The following is a 24,408-nucleotide window of genomic DNA, read 5'->3' on the forward strand; positions in this document are numbered from 1 at the left end:
ACCACATTCAGCCTCCCCTCTGGTGCCAAACTTGTCCCCAGGTGAGCAGTAACACATGGAGCCCCAGTGCCTCTGCACCTTCTTTCTCTCCCCACTCATGGGAGCATGGCTGGAGTTCTGGGTATGCTGCCTGCAAGCTAGGGATCCCGGATCCAGTAAGTAAGCTCATGGATAGAACCATCTAGAGGAGAGATGAGGATCCTGGAGATAAGTAGGATTATAAGAGAAAAAGAATATAGTATATTCTTTTATGCCATAATAACAGCAACAATGAAACTCTAGGCTTCAAGCAGCAAATATTAATTGATTTTTGTTCAAACTTTGTAGCCATCTGATGTGTCAGAGGGCTCTGCTTGACACTTTTTTTTTAAAATCATACATTCAGGCTGATGAAACAATTCACATTTGGTACTTATCTGTTACCATGTGAAGAGTAAAGGAACAGTCATCACAGGGAAGTAACACAAGATACGCCCACTTACATTTTGTAAATGAGGGCAAGGCACATGCCCTACTGTTTGTCTCGAATATTAGTGAACAGATCAAAGATAACAAAACTGTAAACCAGGATCATAGACTACAAACTCCCAACAGCATAAAATACATTTCATCAATCTTTACATTTACCTCATCAAACAAAAAACCTGGCTCAGTTGGTTAAGCGTCTGCCTTCTGCTCATGTCATGGTCCCAAGGTCCTGGGATGGACCCCCGCATCGGGCTCCCTGCTTAGTGGGAAGCCTGCTTCTCCCTCTGCCCTTCACCCCGCTCTTGTATTCTCTCTCACTCTCTCTCCCAAATAAATAAATAAAATCTTAAAAGAAAAACAAAACCCTGCCTACAATAACTGCATTTGTAAGGAGTAAACAAACGATCTCACCTATCATACTACAGAGCTGGATCCCAATGCTGATTATGCTAGTAGATGGAGTCTATCATGCTAACAGGACCAACAGTCCTTAAAGAAGTTACTCACCTACAATGTTTATTCACCCGGTCCTTTTGTTTTTGATTTTTTTAAAAATTAAAGTTCTTCAACCATGAGATTACTGAAGTTCTCTCTGGCGTCTTTCACTGTGCAATGTAATATAAAACCCTTGTGGGACTTTGCTGGTGCTTGTGGTGGAGATCTTCTAAGATTACTCTAGGTTTAAATTGCTGGTCTTGGTCCAGGAGAACGCTGACAGTCAAAGCTGTTAATCCCATGCACTGTAGGGTTAGGAAGACATTTACTCTTTCCCCCCATGGGATGTTAGCTGTCATGTTACTGATCACAAACTGATCATTACTTGGAGTATATGTTTTAATTCTCTTCTCTCCCCACCAATGCACAATCTCCTTCCAGGCTTGTAACATAACCTCTGCATGCCTTGTTTTCATTTCTGAGGGAAATTACTGCATAGTGGAAATACTGAATTTCCATTGTGGCTTCATTCCAGTGGGTTTCAGACTCACTTGCTTCACCTGATTGAATGAGTCATGAGTGGATGGGCACATACTGAAAGGGCCATGAATGGATGCTGCAAGCTATTAAGACTAAGTATTTATCAGCAATGACTGTGCCATGACAAGAAGCTTCCTGATTTGGGGATCCTGAATATTTCTAAGTTATGAGAATATAAGGAACATTATGAAAGAGAAAGAAAATCAAAACACTTTTCTTAAGCTCCATCCTGTATTTTGGATCCACTTTCATCAGTTCTTACGGTTGCTTGTCAGACTGCCAGCCGCCAAGACGATGAGGCAGATTGAAAGCAAGTCTGCTTTTCAGGAAGCCTTGGACGGTGCAGGGGATAAACCTGTTAGTAGTTAACTTCTCAGCCACATGGTTTGGGCCTTGCAATGATCAAGCCTTTCTTTCATTCCCTCTCTGAGAAGTATTCCGATGTGGTGTTCCTTGAAGTAGACATGGATGACTGTCAGGATGTCCCTTCAGTGTGAGGTCAAATGCATGCCGACCTTCCAGTTTTTTTAAAAAGGGACAGAAGGTGGGTGAATTTTCTGGAGCTAATGAGGAAAAACTTGAAGCCACCATAAATGAATTAATCTAATTATGTTTTCTGAAAACATAAGCAGCCCTTGGCTGTTGAAAACTTCTGATTTTTTAAAATTTACAAAAGTCTTTTATGAAGACTCTATACCCAACTGCCATCTGATTATTAATGACAATAAAATAATAATTCTACCCTTTAAAAAAACTTTTCTTAAATAGTATATTAACAAAGCCAGTTTTACAATAGAAAATATTTAAATGAACACTTTCCTAAATGTAGACTTTTCTGTGATTAGTCTCTGTGCCAATACTATTTCGTTGACTTCATACTTATGTCACCTAATTTCTTATTCTCTTTTGAGTAATCAGACCTCAAACAAAGTGAGCTAAGGCTTGCAGAACACTTTTCTCTTTTTAAGTCTAGAGGTAAGGAATGAACAATTTAGCACAAGGCAAGATGGAAAATAAAATGTGTCCCTTTTCCTTACCAAGTCCTTTTGACCATTTATCAAATACCAAGTCCTTTCTTTTTATGTACATTGGAGTCCTGCCCTGTTCTCACTTCTATGAAAAATGACAGTCTCCTCATTAAAACTTCCATGATTTGTTTTTCTTCTCCCTCTCCCTGCAGATTCTATTTCCCAAATGTGTCTGAAAATTTAAATCACGACGTACTGATGAATAGCAGTGTCTTTTGTTATTCTTTCTATACATAAATTTTGCTAGGAAGATTTGGAATTGTAGTCTCACTATGACAGGGTAAAAAGATACTCAATTGTGAATGGCTGTAATTCTGTAATTTCTAAGGAGGCGGCTTCTTGCTTGCAGGTAAGGCCCCAAGTTTCTGTGATTCTGAGATATGTGGGAACAGGGAGAAAGGAGCACTGAAGCAGGGAGCAGCTACCCGGATCTGTATAATCAAGAGCTAACCCAGGGAGCACAGAGAGCAGACAGGGTCTCTGTACAGGCTTAGAGTGCAGCAGTTGTTAAAAAATACTGGAGGGGAGAGACAGAAAGAGAGGAAGGAAGTAGGAGGAGGATGGGGAGAAGGGGAGGGGGAGAGGAGAAGAAAAAGAAGAAGAGGGGAAGGAGGAGGAAGAGAGGGAGGAGAGGAGGAGGAGAAGAGGAGGAGGGGTGGACAAGGTAAGAAGAAGGAGGGGGAGGAGAGGAAGAAGGGAAAGGAGAAAGGGAGGAGGAGGAGCAGGAAAGGGGAAGAGGAGCAAGAGGAGGGGAGGAGGAGGAGGGAGGGAAGAGAAACAGCAGGAAGAGAGGAAGGAACAGCAGGAGGAAGAGAAGCAGGAAAAGGGGGAGGAGGGGGAGGGAGAAGGAAGGGAAAACCATTACAAATCAAAGAGGGACATCACAGCAGATCCTCAAGACATTACAAGATAATGATGAAAAACTGTGAACAACTTCACGGCGATAACTGTGGCATCTGTGTATCTGTGGAATATTACACAGTGGTATAAAGAGGAGCTGTGTTTTTAGCTTCATTAAGGAGCCATAAATAATTTTGCTAAATCTACACACTAAGAAGTGCCCCTGCCCCAGCTGCATGCGGAAGTTCCCTTTGCTACACAGCCTTGCCCAAACTGAGTGTCCTCAGTGCCTGAGTTCACCCACTCTGATGGCTCTTTGCAGGTGTGGGACTGAGACTTCTCTCTGTGCCTCCTGGTTTTAATGAGGTGGAGCTGCTGTGCCTGCATTTACTGCTGACTTAGATCACCTTTTCTATGAGGGGTTCATCCTCAGCTCTTGTCCATCATCTCTCAGGTTGTCTATCTTCTCCTGATTGCTTTGTAGAAGACTTTTTCATAGAATTGATACAAGTCCTTTGTGAATTATACTCAGTATTATAAGGATCTTTTCAAGCTCTGTAGACTGTTTCTTTCAGATCCTAAATTGTGTCTTTTGATGAATGACTATTCTAATTTTAATGCAGTTTATTTTAACAGTGATTTTATTTATAGTTATTGACCTTTTGTATCTTGTTTGGGAAATCTTGCCCATCTCAAGGTCATGAAACGAATTTTTAAAAAGTTTAAATCTAGGGGCGCCTAGGTGGCTCAGTGGGTTAGGCCTCTGCCTTCAGCTCAGGTCATGGTCTCAGGGTCCTGGGATTGGGCCCTGTATCGGGCTCTCTGCTCGGCGGGGAGCCTGCTTCCCCCTCTCTCTCTGCCTGCCTCTCTGCCTACTTGTGATCTCTGTCTGTCAAATAATAAATAAAATCTTTTAAAAATTTTTAAATCTAAAAACCACATAGAATTGGTTTTTGCTGATGATATGAAGAGGGGCGAATGCTAATATTTTATGCAGGACATTGCTCAGAATGTCCTTTTCTGACTATGTTCTTCAGGAAGACCATTGTAACAAACTACAAGCCCACATACATACGACATCATTTCTCAACTTCATTCTGTCCCATTTGTCTGTTTCCATCTGAGAGCAATTACCATAGCACTTTTATTACCACAGGTTTATCAAAAAAACTTTATATTGGGTATTTTAAGTGCTACAATTTCTTTTTCTTCTTCAAAATTACCTTAACTATTATTTCTATATTTTTATATAAATTTAAGAATTAGCCTTTCAGGGGCGCCGGAGCAGCTCAGTTGACTGAGCATCTGCCTTCAGCTCAGGTCATGGTCCCAGGGTCCTCAGATCAAGTCCCACATCAGGCTCCCTGCTCTGCAGGAAGCCTGCTTCTCCCTCTTCCTGCTACTCCCCCTGCTTGTGCTCTCTCTCTCTCTGTCAAATAAATTAATTAATTAAATCAAATTAAATTAAATAAAAAAAGAATTAGCCTTTCAATTTTTCTGGGAAAAAAAAAACCCACAAGATTTTGCTTGGAATTCCATCTAGTTAACAGATCAAATTTGGGCAAAGTGAAATTTTCTGGGTGATACTAATAGAATACATTAATTTACATTATTTGCATATAGCTATTCAAATTTTCATGATTACTTAACATGAAACTATTTTAAAAGGCAGCATAATAATAATCTATATTTTACTCAATGTCCAAGTTATTTCGTATAAGATATTTTTTACTAGGAATATATTTAGGCACATTCTGGTTTTATAAAAAAAGGAAAGGAAATATTGCCATTTTGCTGAGTTAAATAGAAACTTTGCCATTCTGCTGAGTTAAATAGAAACTTTGAGTTAAATAGAGAGATTTTGGGCCTTGTGATAACATATAATTTGTAGGTACATAACACTTGCAGAAGTAAAAAATAGAAAGATAAGCTGCATTAATTAAAACAGAATTTTGTCTTTAAAGCCATAGATTATAAAATATCCTTGAGAATATATTTAAAAACACACAGAACGCACTAAGAAGTTTGAACCAGGTTGAGAAATTGGATTAAGTGTCATAATGAGAACCATGCTCACTTTTGCTCTGGGTTTAATCTCTAAATTTCTGTCCATAATTTCTCACTTCTTCATTCCTCTGAAAGAAAAGAAACAATGGTTTTTTGCAAAACAAGAACAGTTGATAAGAAAAGCAGATGTGGGGGCACCTGGGTGGCTCAGTGGGTTAAGCCTCTATCATCAGCTTAGGTCATGATCTCAGAGTCCTGGGATTGAGCCCCACATCGGGCTCTCTGCTCAGTGGGGCTCTCTGCTTCCCCCGTCTCTCTGTCTACTTGTGATATCTTTCTCTGTGTAAAATAAAATAAAAATAATTAAAAAAAAAAAAAAAGCAGATGTGGGTCCAGGAGGCTCTGAAGGATCTGACAGCCCAGCAGACTGAAACCCAACTATCCAGGCCTGTCTCTGTCCACGGTGTGAGCAGAGACTGCTGCAGGCACCAAAATCACAGTGAGGACATGGGCCCCACATTAGCTAACTGGGCTTCGACAGGCCACGTCGATTCTCTGGACTTCTCTTAAGTATGACATGAGGAAGTTTCTCATCAATTTTTAAGTGCATAATTAAAATACTGGAAATTGTTATTTATTTGTCTATTTGTCTAGGAGCTGCACGTACAATTAGCAGGGCCCAGGTGCTGGTGAGGATCTGGGGCTGCTCTCCTTACAATGCATATTGAGGCCCTTTCCCTACCAAGGGGACTGCAAGGGTGGGGGGTGGGTGGACAATGACAAAACCACACATGTAGGAACAACAAGCTGCCTTGCTGAGAATAATCTGCCTCCTGTTACCCAGCAAGTCTTAGTGGAAGACTGTTGCCCATAGGGCTTGCAAATCCTGTCTTATCATTAGAAAGCTAGTGTTTTTGGCATGCTGTTATGGAGCTCAGCTGGAGCTCAGCTCAGACTGGTATTTTCAAAAGGTTGCAAAGGGATGGTCCATCCAGGACTCCCTTCTCTGCGTACAGCAGCCACACACACGGGTATAGACAAGGCTCAAGCCAGCTAGTGCCTGAAGCCCTTCCCAGGAGATGAAGGGAGACAGTGTTCGGTCTAGCCTATCTTGTACAAGAGATATGTGCCGATTTAACATTTATCCCCATTTTACTTTTAATCATTTCTCACTCTGATGGTTGTATCTGCCAGTTAAACCAACTTCACTGCCTAGAAATTGTCGTTAAGAATCAACCACTAAATTTAGTTCTTCCAGAGTGACTTTTAGTCTACTCCTAGGCAGGCTGGGCAACCTTCCCTCACTGCAGAAACACGGGTTCACCAGTGAATCCCTTGTCAGAGAAGCACTGAAACAGCTTGAAAGGTCTCCAGAAACCAAACCACTGACAAAATAAAATAAATAACAGCAGTATTTACAAAAATTAATAAAGAGAGACAGTCTCAAGCTGATGTCAGAAGTCCTAACTCAAGGTTGTCTGTTCGATATTCAGAAATGGTTTCCCTTTCTGTTTAAAAGATATAGGTCAATTATTTCCAATTATGTACCTGGATTTAGCAAATATACTGCTGAATTACTGAAATAACCCCTGTCTCAGAAAAACATAATAAAAAACACTTCAAACTAGCGTTCACCAAATATTAACCTCTCTTAACCAAGCGTTCAACAAATTTCTGAGAATGCCCACAGGTGTGCAAAGAGCCCGTTAGGGGGAAGGAGCAGGGAAGATAACTTACATGGCATAAATGCTGCAACCTTTTTACCCATGGAGTACAGCCTTGCTGAGGACTCACACCCTCTCGTCGTGTTCTGTGTAAAGGAGAATCTAGGATGCTATTAGGGGTGCTCACATACCTTGTCCTGTCCCTCTGACCTTCCAGACCCTTTGGGCAGGGTCAGACTTGGGGCAGATGCTGGCTGGTTCCACATGGTTCTCCACTGCAGTGTAAGTCTTCAAACTCCTGCTCCAGGAGGTGAGGAAAATGTAGACCAACCTTAATGGATGGAAGAATTTGTCAGAGTCCTTTACGTAAATACAAAAATCTAAAACGAGAGGACAAACTGTACTTACCACATAAATCCTGTATTATGAAAAACTGTCATCATTGCAAGATATTTTAAAAAAATTTTTAATGGCATGAGAAAATGCTACCATATTTTTATGATATGCATATAGTACATTTTTCATGTAATAGGGCATTTTTAGAAATAAAACAATAATAAAAACATTAATAGTTATATTTTGCTTTGATGTTATAAATGATTTGGGATTTTTTTCTTATTATATTTTGCAACTGTTCTTTGTTTCTATAACTTCATATATTCATTTTACAATTAAATTTTTTTTAAAGATATCTCTGAGGTATAGGACAGACTACTATTTCAGGCCTCTGCCAAGTTAAGTTTCTTTTCTTTTTTTTTTAAATCTATGTTGGCTTTTGGAAAGTTGTTTTTGAAAAGCTCAGATCCCAAGGCCCCACTACAGACCCATTTTAGTAATGGGTCCTGGCAACTAATAATGTAGCAAAAGCATCGTGGAGATTCTGGGGATCAGCCAGAGGAAGGGAGCTGTGTCTAGGGAGCAAACGCAGATGCTCAGTACTTGGGTCACCAAGCAGTGCTGCTGGCGTGGGCTTCAGATGTTATTGATCAGAAATGCCTTACTCGGGGCGCCTGGGTGGCTCAGTGGGTTAAAGCCTCTGCCTTCGGCTCAGGTCATGGCCAGGGTCCTAGGATCGAGCCCCACATCGGGCTCTCTGCTCAGCAGGGAACCTGCTTCCTCCTCTCTCTCTCTGCCTGTCTCGCTGCCCTACCTGTGATCTCTATCTGTCAAATAAATAAATAAAATCTTAAAAAAAAAAAAAAAAGAAATGCCTTATTCTGTACCAGCCCCAAAGATGCCGACCAACAGCAGCCCTGGCACCTGATGTGGGGTACAGTCTGTCCCCCCACAACTTTGTTTTCAAATCCCAAGACCTCAGTGCTCAGGACCTCTTACAGATCCTGTAAATTTTTTTTTTTTTCTTGCTAAAGTCATCATCTACTCCCCAGCGGGGGATGGATAAAGTCATCAACTCCAAGCATTTTAAGCAACCAGCAGCCATCAGACAATGACAGTTCTTAGAACTACTGTGTGTTTGAGTCAAATCCATTCACCCAGGATTGCCAAGACTCCGGAATCTTTTTCTTGCATTAAAGAGTATTCACAGACTTCAAGACCCTGTTCAAAGTAGAATGTAAAATGGTTGAAAATTCACTTGTTTTTAATGCATCATTTTTGCATGAGAATGCATACTTTAAGAGGTGAAAAGTAAATTGAAAGCCTGAGTAATTATATAGGCAAGTTTTTGTTGAATTTTTAAAACAATAGTTTCCATTTTTAATCACTATTAAGCAACATGGACACAATGAACTGACAGGCTGAAGGAAAGACCAAAATTTTAAAAGAGGAGACATCTATAGTGAATTTTAAATTAAAATTCTTTTAACAAACAGAGTTTGTTGTGTTGTTGTTTTGTTTTGTTTTTTGTCGTTTCAATTTGAGATTTTCCTGGTGTGAAAAGTGAGGCATGCCCTGTGTTCCCTGCTGTAAGCAGGGGCCGGTCCTGTGACAGAGGGCCTTCTCTATTCTCTGGCTTTAGGCAAACTTATTCTACTAATTTTGCAGATGAGAACAGTGGAATTTAGAAAAAGAGAGGGAATATCTTAACTAAATTAATGAGTCCGTCAGAGTGACCTCGAACTCATCCTTTCTGGCTTCTCCCACATGATGCTGGTAGATAAAGCTTTAAAGAACAAGAACAAACATAGAAACGTAGAGGTTGATACTGTTGGGTGTCTTTTGTCAGGAAACAGGGTATATAGATGAAATCTTAAATGATTCAAATTCCCCTTTCTCCCAACAGCGCACCTTTGCATAGACAGTGTATCAAGTGGTACGGTCAGTGTTCTGCTCTGCAATCTGGATCGCTGGAGGTTTTGTAGGGGCTCTTTGCGGCAGGAAGGTGACAGATAAGGACTTTTGGAAACACATGAGCAGCAGTGAACGAATGTGCTCTCTAGGCTCCCAATTATGGCCAGGCTGATGGAGGAGAGAATCTAACTGAGACAGGATATGAAGGCTGAGCGAGAATCATCCTCACATAAACAGTAGAATATAAAAGGGAATCTCTGCATCAGAGTTTTAATCAAAATTATTTTACTGGTTCTAACATCATGCAAGACTTGCTGCTTCCTAGTTTCAGGATCTCCAGTATTGCCCCTCTGACAAGGATGTTCCCATTAGGAGCGGAGCGCATGAGGGAAAGGGGAATTGGCAAAGTATAATCAAGTAAGCAAAAGTTTAAAATTTCTAATACATTCAAAAGATATCGGGCGCCTGGGTGGCTCAGTTGGTTAAGTGACTGCCTTCGGCTCAGGTCATGATCCTGGAGTCCCAGGATCGAGTCCCGCATCAGGCTCCCAGCTCCACGGGGAGTCTGCTTCTCCCTCTGACCTTCTCCTCGCTCATGCTCTCTCTCACTGTCTCTCTCTTCTCTCAAATAAATAAATAAAATGTTTAAAAAAAAAAAAAAGATATCAGGTCCCTAAGAAAAAAAGGAGAGGAAGAGTGCTAATGCAGATATTATATTAAATATGAATATATATGCATACATGTATTTATATAAAATTCTTTTAATAATTCATTTATAATTTATGTTCAAATACTGATTGTATATTTTACATATTCCATGTACAATACCCTACACATATGAACCATGAAAAGAAAAGCAAAGCCTTCTGTTCATGGAAATTACAGCCTAAAAGGAATGACATATAGAACAATAGAACTCATAATGATAGTGAAATCCAGTTAGTGCAATGACGGAAAAGAAATGCTATGAGGGAGACCAAATGTAGGTGGGGTTGCAGAAGCTGCCGAATGCTGAGCAGGACTTGCTTTGTAAGGAGATCTCGTGAGAGAGAGAGAGAGAGAGAGAGAGAATGAGTGTGTGTGTGTGTGTGTGTGTGTGTGTGTGTGTGTAAGGAGGGAGCATAAATCAGAGGATTGCAGCCAGAGAAAACTGCATTTTCTGAAAATCCTGATGTGACCATTCCACCACATAGAGGATCCAAGTGAAGAAACAGACACAAAACAAAACAAAATAACAAAGTCATAACCTAGTCCGGAGTGATAAGAGAAAAAGGGTAACCATATAGGCAGGGAGTATATTGTGTAAAATCTTACTGGTTTTTAAATGTTATCCTGAGTATGATCAGAAGTCACTTACAGTTTTTAATATAAGGATAATTTAATTTACATTTTACTCAACTATACTAGCACATAGACAGGACTTACTAAATCATATGTTATTTAATGACTCATGCAGACCAATGACAATTTAATAAACTGTGCAACTACCTCTGAAACACTGGTCTTTATGGTGATGGGCGCTGAACCTAATTCGGGGGCCAAGGTTTCGGTGGTAGCTCAGGTCCTTGGTCCCATCTTGGCCAGGAAGCTTCTGGCTTTGACTTAACCAACCACCTCTGTAAATTACATTCTTGTGCTATTACTGATCTCTTGCCCTGGGGAGCTTTCTGCAGAAAAACATACTGTTAGTAAACATTCTATAGAACCACCCTTTTCAAAATACCTTTTTATAATTAAACTATGCATCAGGAAGCCCCACTTGGTTATCATTTCCCCCACCTGCCATGGAAGGGGGGGCCTGTGCAGTTTGAGAAAACTCCTGATCATATCACAAAGATCTTGAAAACCTTTGCAAAGAGGACGGTAGAAGACACAGTCCCCCACCCCACCCATTCTTCCAGTGAATTTTCTCAGTGGAAAACACTTATACCACCTTGGCAAACTGAACATTCCAAATAGCTGTCCCCATCTCACACAAGGTCCATGGTAGAGCTGTTTGCTGTATGACATGGTTTGGATCTGTTTGCAGCTGAGTAGTTTTATCAAAGTGCTTTGCACCAATGGCAACTGGAGGGTCCAATAGGTCCCGCCATTTTGTGTTCCTTGTATTTTCAGGTTAATAGGGCAGGTGTTCAGCTGACAGAGTTTTCTCAAGAACTTTGGGGGTCTGCAATGGATTTGTTTTCCAGTTCTTGATAATATCACTTTATGAAAACCCCTTCCCTATCTTTGGCACTTCTGATGACCGAGGGGCAGTGCCTGTAAGATTCCCAAAGACTTTGTGGTCTGACCCTGTGGTCTGACCATGTGGTTTGACCAAGTAGGCCCTCTGAAGGCCTGTGTGTGCGTGAACGCTGTGACCGTTTGACCTTCCTATGGTTTTAGTGAGATGTTACAGGCACATCCTCTTTCTCTATGTCATACTTTCAGAAGCAATTTCTTAATTTTAACAGCTTTTGCCGTGTGAAAAGACAGAATTTTCTAAACCATCAAGCCCCCATTTTGTTTGGTTTCATTGTTTGTCTACTAGTTTTTTTCCTCAATCAATCTCTTTCCTTTCCTGTTTTATTATAAACAGCAAGAAGCAATTGGGTGGCATTCTCAACACTGCCTAGAAATGTCCTTCGCTACCTAAGACGCTCAATACTGTTAAATTCTGCTTCCCGAGTGCCTGGAGGAGACCTTTGTCTGCCCTGCTTTCCTGTCACTGGCTTTTCTGTCAACTGGCCAACAAGGACCGCCCTTCCTCCAGGGTCCAACACAGTGATCCCCCTCCTCCCGGCCCTCACGGGCAATACCTTCCACATCCGTATTTGCACTAACAGCTGTTCAAGGTAATTTAGACTTTCTCTCTCATGTTTCTGAAACCTACCTCAGCGTCTGTGTACTGCCTGTTCCACAGCTGCCCTCAGACGCCCCGGTGTTTCCAGGCATCAAACTCTGTATCAGGTTTGTGGTTTTGCGAAAACAATTACCTCACAGCTCACAGCTTACAGCAAAAATACCTTTTTATCTTAGTGCCCATGGGTTTCGAGTCCGAGCCCCGCCGGACTGCGTCTTTTGCTGCGGAAAGTCGCGAGTCTGCCGTCAAGGTGTCAGGGGACGACCCTCTCCTCGGAGACTCCAGGCTCCCCTCCAAGCGTGTGTGGTTGTCCGCTGAACCGTGGTCCTTGTAGTTTTAAGACAAGGTGCTCGGCTTCCGGAGTCAGCCCGCGGTTCCTTGTGACGTGGTCTTCCCTTAAAATGGCTGCTTTCTTCGTCGAGCCAGGGAGGAAACAAGCCTCGAATTCAGGTGAGGACGTGAGGTCTGCCCGCAGCTGTGGGAGACGGGCTTGTGCGCCTCCAGCCTCGGACGCCATCTTGCTTGCAGTGGTGGGAGACCCCGTGGCAGAGACACCACCGCTCAGTCTGGATTCCTGATCCCATGAAGACAGAAAATATGTTTGTGCTTTTAATCCACTAAGTTTTGAGGTGTTATCTTTGATTTTTTTTGTGTGGGTTTGTTTGTTTGTTTTGTTTTACAAAACAATAGAAAACTCCTGCAGCTCTCAAGACGTGCACTGTTTCTGCGGATGGATTTGCCACCGGCTCTTACCCGGTGCTGATACCGGGGAATGATATCCGCTCTATCTGTGGATAACCCTGAGCAAGTGCACAGGCTTAAGTCGCATCAAGTTTAATGCAGACCCAGAATGATGGGAACAGCAATGAGAACAACCAAATAGGTTTCGTACCCTTGAGAGTGGAATGACATTTATTATGAGAAGGCTAAAACCTCAGAGGCCTTGCGCAGGTAAAAAGGGTGATTTACCAATAAGTTATGTGGATAAAAGACAGTACGAAATGGTGAAATGCACATCTCAAAGGACTCAGTGTGTCCAGGTAACAAAGAACAGCCGGAACTCCTCCCTACAGACACTGTGACACGACAGTCCTCAAACACCTCACCCCCATGAAATTGAAGTGACTTAGATTAAATCCCCATGGGCAGGTGGAATGTAGACATAATGTATAATTCAAGCTGATTTCACATAGACAGAGGCAGGAGCTAACCTATGCTGGTAGTCAGGTTATACTTCACAGCCATACTGGAATTTGTTAGATGAGGTCCACCTACAGTAGTAAAAGAATGTCCTTTTCCTCCTATAATTGAAAAGAGAATAAACTATATTGGTAGTTCAATGATGTTGAATTATCTTTACTTTCCTCAGATAAAGACTATTTTGGCTTTGTCTACCTTTGAATAATCTGTCCAAATTAATTGGTAAAAAAATCCTGATAACAATAACAACACAAATTATAAAAATAGGTATAAATAATTTAACAAGGAAGATGCAGGGCCCCTATTTTTAAGTCATTTTTAATAAAAAAATGTATTAGTACAATTTTAAATTTCCATGCAATTATAAAGATGATACAGGGAGAATCTGCATACTTTTTAGCTTTCCCTAAATGCAACATCTTGCAAAACAATACTCTAATATTACAGCCAAGATATTGCTCTGAATCCACTCTACAATGTCATTCAGATTTCCCTGTTTTACGTGGGTTCAGTGTGTGAGCATGTGTATTTGACTCTGTCAACTTTCCTCACACGAATGTACAGGTTAGCAGACTCCCGACAGCACAGTCAGAACACAGAACCCTTCCATTATCACATGGGACGGGAAGTCCCAGGTCAAGGAGTCATGGGTTTGAGTCTTTTCCCTGCTGCGAAGAATTTCATGGTATGAATGTGTCACAGCTTATTTAACTGCTCTCATCCTGTGAAGAATATTTGGGTTGTCTTCACGTTTGGGGCTATTATGAAAAAGCTGCTATTGACATTGTGGAGAGGTTTTTATATGATCATACCTTTTTATTTTTGTGAGCTAAATGTCCAAGAGATCAACTCCAGAGCTACAGTTAGCTGCCTGAAGGGGCTCTTAACTCTCTTCCTGAGTAACCCCGCCATTGACTTCCCTGCCAGCAATTTGTGAGGGACTCAGCTCCTCTGCGTGCTCGCCAGTATTCAGTGTTGTCACAATTTTTTATTTTAGTTATTCTGTAAATATGCAGCGATATCCCCTTGTGGCTTTAATTTGCATTTCCCTCATGGCTAATTATGCTGAAAATCCTTTCATGGGCATATCTTCCATCTATATATGCTTCCAAGTAAAAGGTACATTCATGCCCATTGCTCATTTCCTAGTTGAAACAGGTGTCTGGGCCTTGTTTTTACTGTTGCATCTTGATAGTTCTTTATATATTCTAGATACTAGTCCTATGTTGGATATATGGTCTGCAAATAAGTCTGAAGTTTGTCTTTTCATCCTTTTTCAACCTTTTCATCCTTCTTGGTGTTATCAGAGGGACTCCCTTGGAGTTGTTATCAGGATTCTGAACTAGTTTGGAACCTCTGCCGTGCTACTGGGGCTCTGAAGTAGGACAAATGATCAAGGTCTACAGAGACTCAATCAAATCTCACAAGGCAACTGTTACACTGTGGATTTATAAATTATGGTTTGCAGAAATAATCTTTCCACATTCTGATGATGTTCAGAGAAAAACATCATCTGTTCATTCATGACAACAACAGCTAGTATTTATCAAGAATTTAGCAAGTTCTAAGAAGTGTCCTGCTCAAGCTTTACATCTATATTCATCTAATCCTCCTCACTCTGTTGTGTACTTATTCATTATTCATAGAAATTGAGGTCTAGAATGATTAACTTTTCCAAACCTTAAATCCCTTACCAGAACACAAAGGGATTTGGGGAAACAAGAAAGTACAAGGATTATTTTTCTGCTATTGGACCTAAAAGTTCATTTTTAGCTGATCTAGTGAAATTTAGTATCTGTTAAGTTGGAATTTTAAAAGTTAATGAGATATTTAGTAGATGTGCAATTATTTTCCTTGTTCACAGTTAAACATATGTATTTCTTTTATCATGGGTGTACACAGTTTTTGGTCTTCTTACTTGACTCACATGGTATTTTTAGAAGGACTCTTCGTGCAGTCACTCTTCCTCTACTTCGTTGGCCTCAGAACTATCAGAATGGTTCTTAAACATTCATTGATGACAGATCCTTTAAAAATAGGTATAAAGTTATGGATACCTTTGGATATACCTCATGTGTAAGTCCAGTCCCAGCCTTGCACGTGCCAGATGATATGGTGGTCCCCTTGTGCCACCTCCAGGCTAAATGACTCCATTTTATTTTCCCAGGTCTAATTTGTTTAGATAAACTGTGGAAGCTGAAGCCTCCAAACTAGTACATTCCCACCAAATACCTAACATCTAATCAGTTACCTCTGTTATGTGGCTAAAGCGGTTAAAAACTGTAAATTCCCTATTTGGTCATCTTCTCTGGTATTCTACATGGACTTTGGCAGTTAAGAGTTGAGAGTCAATGTTTCATTAAATGATAATATTATTCTCTTGACTTTATAGCCTTTAATACATGTATGTTCTGCAATAACGACATGAATGCTTATGTGATAATACGAGCAAAATTTTCAACGCTATCTTCAAACAGAAACTGATTTTTCCACCAAAGAGATTCTGAAACAGGACTTTCATGGCCCTGTATGAAGGCTGCTGACAAGGGTGGAGAAGACCCATCTGGGAGGAGATCACACATGGCTTGAGGACCAAGATCTGAAGCTCCTTGGAGACATTCCTGAGATTAGGAGGAAAGCAAGCAGCCAGCATTTTGAAAAAGCTATGGAAGGAAGAAAATTCTTGCTCAGAAGTCAATTTTAAAAGGCACTGTACTAAAACCCTTATATTTATCTTCTGAAGTATGTCAGATTATCAATGTCTGTGAATATCCAGCCAAATTCTGCAATGTAGCAGCTATATTCTGTCTCTGATTAGAACCCAGAAAAAAGAATCAGATGCATAGGATGGTACTGAACACAGTGATGTGGGTGCAGAAGGGGGGCTATGACACCAGATCAGATGAGAACCGTTGCCTCAGTCAGCAGGTTAAGGGTTATCACAAAATTCTTGAACGAGAGGAATGGAACACTGATGCCAAAATTTGGTACATATTCTTGTGGGTCAGTGTAAACCAGGTTATGTTTTTAATGATATATTATTATCATCACACTCTCCAAAAATTATTTTCATATATTCTCAAATTCCAAATTAAGGAATCATTTCGAGAACTGTCATGCGAAGATGACAGTACCATGTCATCGTGGAGTCTGGTGTCCAAATAAAGCAAAATTAGATAAACAACTGTTCCTTAACAAGATTTGATTCTCCATGCTTTGCTGTATGTTAAAACCTGTCTGGGCTCTGTGTTCAGTGTTATATGTAGTGGACATTTCCTTTGGTGCATGCTAAGTCTTTTCCATACAGAATTGCTGGGTATTAAGACATACAAAAACATTTTCAATTTTTCTACAAATATATATTATGCAGAAACACATGCACAAACACATGTGACTGGAATGCATTTAAAAGTCTTTGATTTACAGAAATGTGCACTAATTTTCTTCTGCCAATTAAAAGTATGCTATTATTTATTATAATTATGTCACCAGCCTTCTAACATACCATCAAACCCCAAGTTTTTGGAATTGGAACCCTACATTGAATAGAACAACAGCAACAACAACAACAACAACAAAAAATCAAGAATTAACAATGACACAAACAAAGCAGAAAAGATATTTCACATAGTGAATGGATGTCTCTAAAGGATATAGACATAAATGTTTTCTTTTTCTTTCTTTTTTTTTTTTTTTTAAGAGAAACAGGTTTGGGGCACCTGGGTGGCTCAGTCAGTTAAGCGTCTGCCTTTGGCTCAGGTCATAATCTCAGGGTCCCGGGATTGAGCCCCCAGTGGGCTCCCTGCTCAGTGGGGAATATGCTTCTCCCCCCTCGCTCCATGCACACACACGCTCTCTCTCAAATAAATTGCATAACATCTTTAAAAAAGAGAGAGATTGGATTTGCATCATAGCATATTATGGCTGGAATGATGTTGTGTGGTGTTACTGTAGGATCTCAGATCCCCGTAGCAAGAAGGGCCCACCAGTGAAAATCCAATCAGGCTTCAGTGAGGTCATCAAGCTGTATTGCTGTTGTAGTTTTCACACATTCCCAGGTGTACTGTTATTCCAACTGACTCTAAAATGTGGGAGAAAAAAACCTCACATTCTGTTTCAATAGATTAGCGGATAGTCAAAAGCCCAAGCATTAGTCTGTAGGCTTCTTAAAAATTGAGTTGAAGTTATTTCCTGACTAAGCTTACTATTGAAGATGGCACAGTAATGTCCGTTAGCTAATGTCACTTTGTCACTTTTCCTATTATCCAACTCTTAGTTACTTTTGATTTTTATTCTTTTAAATTTAAAATAAAAGATGTGCCCTTTTGTACAACAGTTGATCAGTCCACTCGTGTTCTATATTTTACTAGCAGATGGGTTAAGCAGTCCAGCTATCTCCATTTCAAGACAAAGCATCGGCTTCTTCTGTTGCTACATAAATGGTTTCTTTGCAGATTGAATTTTAACAACAGTTGAGCAGTAATGAGAATGAGCCTAATTGCAGTAAGATAGCAGATACGATATTCAATACATATTAATCCTTATTACATGCCAGGCACCATTCTAAGTACTGCGCCAAAGCAGTTCACTACTAATAACTCTCACAACAATTCTGTAACAGAACCATAGCATTATTATTGTACAGGTGAGGAAATTGAGGGACCAAGAGACGGAATTATTTGCCCCAAGGAAAATAGCTTCTAAAAAGCAGAAGTGGGGATTAAACTCCAGGCATTCTAATCCTATTCTGGAATAAGACATGTTTGTTCAGGTCCTCCATTCAATGAGAGTTAGTTCCATATTGTTCCGGTAAAACAATGCTATCTACTGTGATCTGAGCCATTATATCCATCAGAAATTTTCAAGAAGAGATAATAAGAGAAATAAGCTAGCACATCTCTTTTGATAGCAAATGTGAAACTCAGCTTTAGTTAAAAGATTTTAAAATATTTTTTAAGTGGCGACTAGAAACATGAGGACACTTTTACGTGTCATGTCCGGGAGTGCAAAATGTGACAGCAGCTGAGCTCTGCTTGCTACGTGAGGAAGGTTAAGTTTGTTTGCATATACTGAAGAGGGCAGATTTCAAGGATGGAGAAGAAAAGAAGGGAAAATCAAGGAAGCTTCCCCTGGTCAGGGGCTTTGGGTTCTGGAATTGGCTGCCAGGACAGCCGGAGCTGGGCACCCTGATGCTGACATTACTGCCCTGTCTCAGGTCAGAAACCAGCAATGAACACTAACATCATCTGGGGTTACGTTGGCAACAAATGGAAAACTATAAAAACAAAACAAGAACAAAAACAAAAACAAAAAAACCTTGGATATACCCTCAAAACGACTAAATGAAGTCTTTGACTTCTATATTTTATCTTAGTGTCCATAATACCTTATTTTAAACATAAAATTAAGCCAATATTTTCCTGTGAATTCTGTAGGCTTCCTAATATACCACTCCTGAGAACAAAGTTCTTGCTGAGGAATTCTCACTGCTGGGTCTGAGTGTCACTGCAAAGCACATTCTTAGTTGGGACAATTAGTGCTCAGAATGGGCACTGTGGATTTGTGGATTTACTACGCTCAATGCCTGTCCTCTCCTTCTTCTGTTAGGGGTAACTCCCGCATCGACTCTTCCCCAACACACACACAGACACAGACACACGTGGACAGACACACACATACACACACAGACACAGAAATATACACATGCACAGACACACACATACACATGCACACAAGCACACAGACACACACATACATACACAAACACACACAGACACACAAGCACAGAGACACATACACACAGAGACACATACACAAAGACATACACATACACACAAACACACACACAGACATACATACACAGATATTCACACACACATACACATACACAGACACACATACACCCTTTAGGGGAACTGTGACTCTTGATTCCATCCCACATCATTCTGGCCAAGTTTCTCATCACAGTGTGCCACTGACCAGCCATGGTGATGGTCCCCAGGACTGGGCTCATGACACCCACTGGGCTGAGGAGAGCCTGTCCTTCGTTTCTGATGCCCACTTGGAAGAAGACTGTCTTTTCTCTGAGGCTGCTCCACTGGCATAATGCAAACTTGTAGCTGACCATGGCCATTTTCCCCCTCCTTCCCCTTCATATACAGTTTGGGAGACTGGGAGACACAGCACATGATTTGTTCCCCTAATCTTGGTTGTACTGAGCTACATGTGTTAATAAATTCCCATTCTGTCTCAATTGGGTTTCTGCCACTTTTAAATAAAAAGGAGAAAAAGGAGAAAGAGGAGGTCTGAATTCCAATTACAGGTGTTTCTAACTCCCCTGGACAATGGTGGCATTTTAATGACTTTTCCCAATGGTCTCCTGCCTTGCATACAAATAACTGTAACAATATTAATGTTTGGGAAATATAGTAGATCTAAATTTAAGACTGCAACAAAAGCAAACTCAGTGAATTAACCCTCAACATAACAAAATGGAAGAGTTAACTACCACTCTTATTTATCTGCATGATTTTGTGTATTTCATCCCCACAAAGTCAATAGTTCGAAAATCCTGAGAAATCCCAATGTTTGCATCATCCCTTCAAGGAGTGGTGTTTGAGTGGAACGGCTTGCTGCTTACCTGCATATGTGGAGCTGGAAAGGGCTCAAGGGATATTGGAGCCATTCTATCTGGAACACCTTCAAAAACAATATACAGACTTAATGAGGCATGTCTTCCAAAAATCACTTGAAAAGAAACTTACAAGTCAGTGGTACTCAGGACTCTCACCAGACCTCCCCAGTTCGGGGGCACCCCACCCAGGCATGTGCATTTTGATAAAGTTCCCTGTATAATTCTGATATTCACCCCTGATTAAGAGCATCTGCCAGCTCATGGTTTTCTCCATCTATGTGCCTAGGTCAACAGACTATTCTCTGAGACAAGGGACCTTTTGCAATTCACTATAGATAATACAGATCTGGCACAATGGAGGCACCCAGTAAATTGTTCTATCACAAATAAATCAAACTGGTTTGAATTCTTTATTAATTTCCCTTGCAGAAAAAAAATCTGAATTTTTGACAGTGTGATTTTTTTTTCCTGTAAAATGAAGCACTGTTCCTAAGAAAATGCATCTTCTTTTCAATCACTTCTTTTATTGAGAGTGTACTAAAAATCTAAGAACAGATATGTGCCATTCAAGAGGCTTATGATATTTGCTATTTGCCTACAACAGGGGAGGAATATTGTACAAGGAGCTAGTAGAAGGTGCAGGGTGAGACCAAGATGAGACATCCCCAGCCTTAGTAAACATGAAAACTTCACTCTGCCATCATTACTGTTGTCCTATAGAACCAGACATACAGAGTCTGGTCTCAACACACCCCATAAGGCAAAGGAAGAAAGGAGTATCTCTTAACCAGAGTCTCAGTGGTGAGAGGTAGAGAGTGAGGGGGAATCATATCCAAAAGGGGGAAAAAAAAAAAAAGTCAAGTGTGTCCCAAGCTGGAAAGACATGTGCTAGGTATTTAGAACAAGTGGGACAGAAAAGCTAGAGCCATAAATCTGAAAAAGCATGGAAATACCTATTTTTTCCCTAAAATATAACTAACTTATGGGTGTCAATTTGTTTCATTTGTGGAAAAAATAACAACTTTCTAGTTACACAGAGTCTGGTTCAGAAATGAGCATGTGACCCACATCATCCCTATAAGAATCAGACCCCAGAGCTTTTGCTGGTATTAGTGATAAAGAGAGGTATAATTGGTGTACACTAAGCCCGGAGTTGCTTGTTGGTCACTGCAGTAAATGAGACTTCTTGAGAAGAATAATAAGGGCCCCTCCAGGAAAAGAGCAAGCACATATGGAGAAAGAGAGGGAGAGATAGAGAAGGTGGGAGAGAGGTGGAGGGAAGGGAGGGAGGGAATAAAATGAACTAAGGACATTGTTGGAGGTCTGGTTCCAAAGTGGCTCCAGCAGACCACTTCCTGTGAGCTTCTCAGTTATGTGATGTTAAATTCCTCTGTTGGTTTAAATTGGCTTAAGAGAGGCCAATTTTATAATTTGCAGTATAGCTAATACAATTCTACCTAAAACATATGGGCCATGTGCTTTAAGGTTCAAATCAAACATCATAGAAAGGGTTTAGGGGTTCAACTGGGTCTAGGAGTGCTCAGGGTGTCTCCATCACTCTTTGGATTGTGAGATCATGATACTCACAAACCCCTGAAGAGGGAAAATGTGCATGTGTGTGCACACACATTCACTGATGTCTGAATTTCCTTTACAGAAAGAAGATGGTTCCAGCCAACCAGAGACCCTTCAGGTCAACACCATGTGGGTGCCAGGATGGGAGGCAATGGCTTCGGCTTGGTTTTCCAGAGCATCAAGGAAGGCTGACTTTGTCTTTAAGACATGTTGTGAGTCAAAGAGTGCTTTGGTCCCAGTGACATCAGGACAACAGCATAAATCAGGGACATGAAGACAGATTTATTTCACATAAAACAAATCAATTTGGAGAGTGAAAACAACTATTTTTTTTTTTTAGTTCAAAATCTCAAGTTCAAATTTTCTGTCTTTGTGTGATACTTAGCATGTTATTTTCATACCCAGAAGTTTTAACCTAAAAATGGGTTAAATCTTTTATCACAAATGGTTGTTTTGAAATTCAGGTGTTTATATATATACATGTATATGTATATGTATATGTATATGTATATGTATATGTATATGCACACACACACACACACATACACACACAGAGTTAAAAACTGCCCAGGTTTCTTTTGGTTTGATTGAAATCCAATCTTCATAGAAGAGAAAGAGAATGGCCTTCTGGAGCTGAAGGAAGGCAGAAAGGGAAGGTCACAGGATGAGAGGTGGCCAGGAGAGGGGGCACACCTCACACTGAATCCTGTTCACTGGCCAGGGTCAGCTGAGGGCTTTCTGGAAGGCTGAGGGCACCATCTGGAGGTGAGAGGGGTGCATAAGCACATATTGGCACAGTTTCTGGGAGATTATAATAAGAGCAATTTTGTAAACATTTCCATCAAGAGAACTGATCATCAAGGATCTGGCAGCCTGCCCAGCTTATTAGCCAGAGTAAACTCTGGCCTGACTCTGATCTATTTAAATATTATGTCACCTTCCAAAACATTCTTGCAAGTAAACCATCAAGGTTGCTCACTTCAATATTAATCATTAGGAACAGTCTGGTTTGGGCAGGGATTCAGGAATATTAGGCTCTAGTCTTGGGTCAGTGGCCACAGAACTGTGTGATCATGAGTAAATCCACTGATCTCTGAAATCTGTCTCCTTAAATGAGGGACCAGGATGGTAAAGTAGAGTGGTTGGGAGCAACTACTCAGAAGTCAAATGTGAATTCAAAATGTCCATTCCCATGTACCTATGGAAAGTTATCTACCTTACTAAATATTTTCTGAGAAATGGGAAAAACATTAGTTAACGTCTCATAAAGTTATTGGGAAGATAGCATAAGATATTGTGCTTATGGTATGTATCACATCACCTGATTTTCCTAATAGATCCATAACTTTAATCAGTCAACAAAAAATAAATAAAATATATTCAAATTGGCAAAGAAGAAGTCAAACTCTCTCTCTTCACAGATGACATGATACTTTATATGGAAAACCCAAAAGACTCCACCCCCAATCTAGTAGAACTCATACAGCAAATTCAGTAATGTGGCAGGATACAAAATCAATGTACAAAAATCAGTTGTCTTCTTATATGCTAACAATGAAAGTATAGAAAAGGCAATTAGAGAATCAATTCCATTTACTATAGCAACAAGAACCATAAGATACCTGGGAATAAACCTAACCAAAGAGGTAAAGGATCTGTACTAGAGAAACTATAGAACACTCATGAAAGAAACTGAAGACACAAAAAGATGGAAAAATATTCCATGCTCAGGGATTGGAAGAATAAACATTGTTAAAAAGTCTATACTGCCTAGAGCAATTTATACTTTCAATGCCATCCCAATCAAAATTCTATAGGCATTTTTCAAAGTGCTGGAACAAACAATCCTAAAATTTGTATGGAACCAGAAGAGACCCTGAATTGCTGAGGAAATGTTGAAAAAGAAAAACAAAACTGGGGACATCATGTTGCTTGATTTCAAGCTTTACTACAAAGCTGTGATCACCAAGACAGCATGGTGCTCGCACAAAAACAGACACACAAATGGAACAGAGTACAGAACCCAGATATGGACCTGCAACTCTATGGTCATCTAATCTTTGACAAAGCAGGAAAAAATATACAGTGGAAAAAAGACAGTTTCTTCAATAAATGGTGCTCAGAAAATTGGACAGCTATGTATAGAAGAATGAAACTTGACCATTCTCTTACACCATACACAAAGATAAACTCAAAATGGACAAAAGACCTCAACGTGAGGCAGGAATCCATCAGAATCCTAGAGGAGAACATAGGCAGTAACCTCTTCACCATCGGCCACAGCAAGTTCTTTCAAGACATATCTCCAAAGGCAAAGGAAACAAAAGCGAAAATGAACTTTTGGGACTTCATCAAGATCAAAAGCTTCTGCACAGCAAACAGTCAACAAAACAAAGAGGCAACCCATGGAATGAGAGAAGATATTCGCAAATGACACTACAGACTAAGGGCTGTTATCCAAGATCTATAAAGAACTCCTCAAACTCAACATTCAAAAAGAGATAATCACACAAAAAATAGGTAAAGACATGAACAGATAATTATCCAAAGAAGACATACAAATGGCTAACAGGCACATGAAAAAATGTTCATCATCACTAGCCATCAGGGAGATTCAAATTAAAACCACATTGAGATACCACCTTAAACCAGTTAGAATGGCCAAAATTAACAAGACAGTAAAAAACAAGTGTTGGAAGGATGTGGAGAAAGGGAAACCCTCTTACACTGTTGGTGGGAATGCAAGTTTGTGCAGCCACTTTGGAAAACAATGTGGAGATTCCTTAAGAAATTAAAAATAGAGCTACCTTATGACCCTGCAATTGCACTACTGGGTATTTACTCCAAAGATACAGATGTAGTGAACAGAAGAGCCATCTGTACCCAAATGTTCATAGCAGCAATGGCCACAGTTGCCAAACTGTG

General features: G+C 40.3%; 1 pseudogene; it reads left to right on the forward strand.

The window, feature by feature from the left end:
* Nucleotides 1-1,690: 1,690 nt before the first annotated feature.
* On the forward strand, nucleotides 1,691-2,114 carry LOC125084800 (thioredoxin-like; annotated as a pseudogene).
* Nucleotides 2,115-24,408: the final 22,294 nt, after the last annotated feature.

This window comes from Lutra lutra, chromosome 14 (assembly GCF_902655055.1).
Source record: "Lutra lutra chromosome 14, mLutLut1.2, whole genome shotgun sequence".
NCBI lineage: Eukaryota > Metazoa > Chordata > Mammalia > Carnivora > Mustelidae > Lutra > Lutra lutra.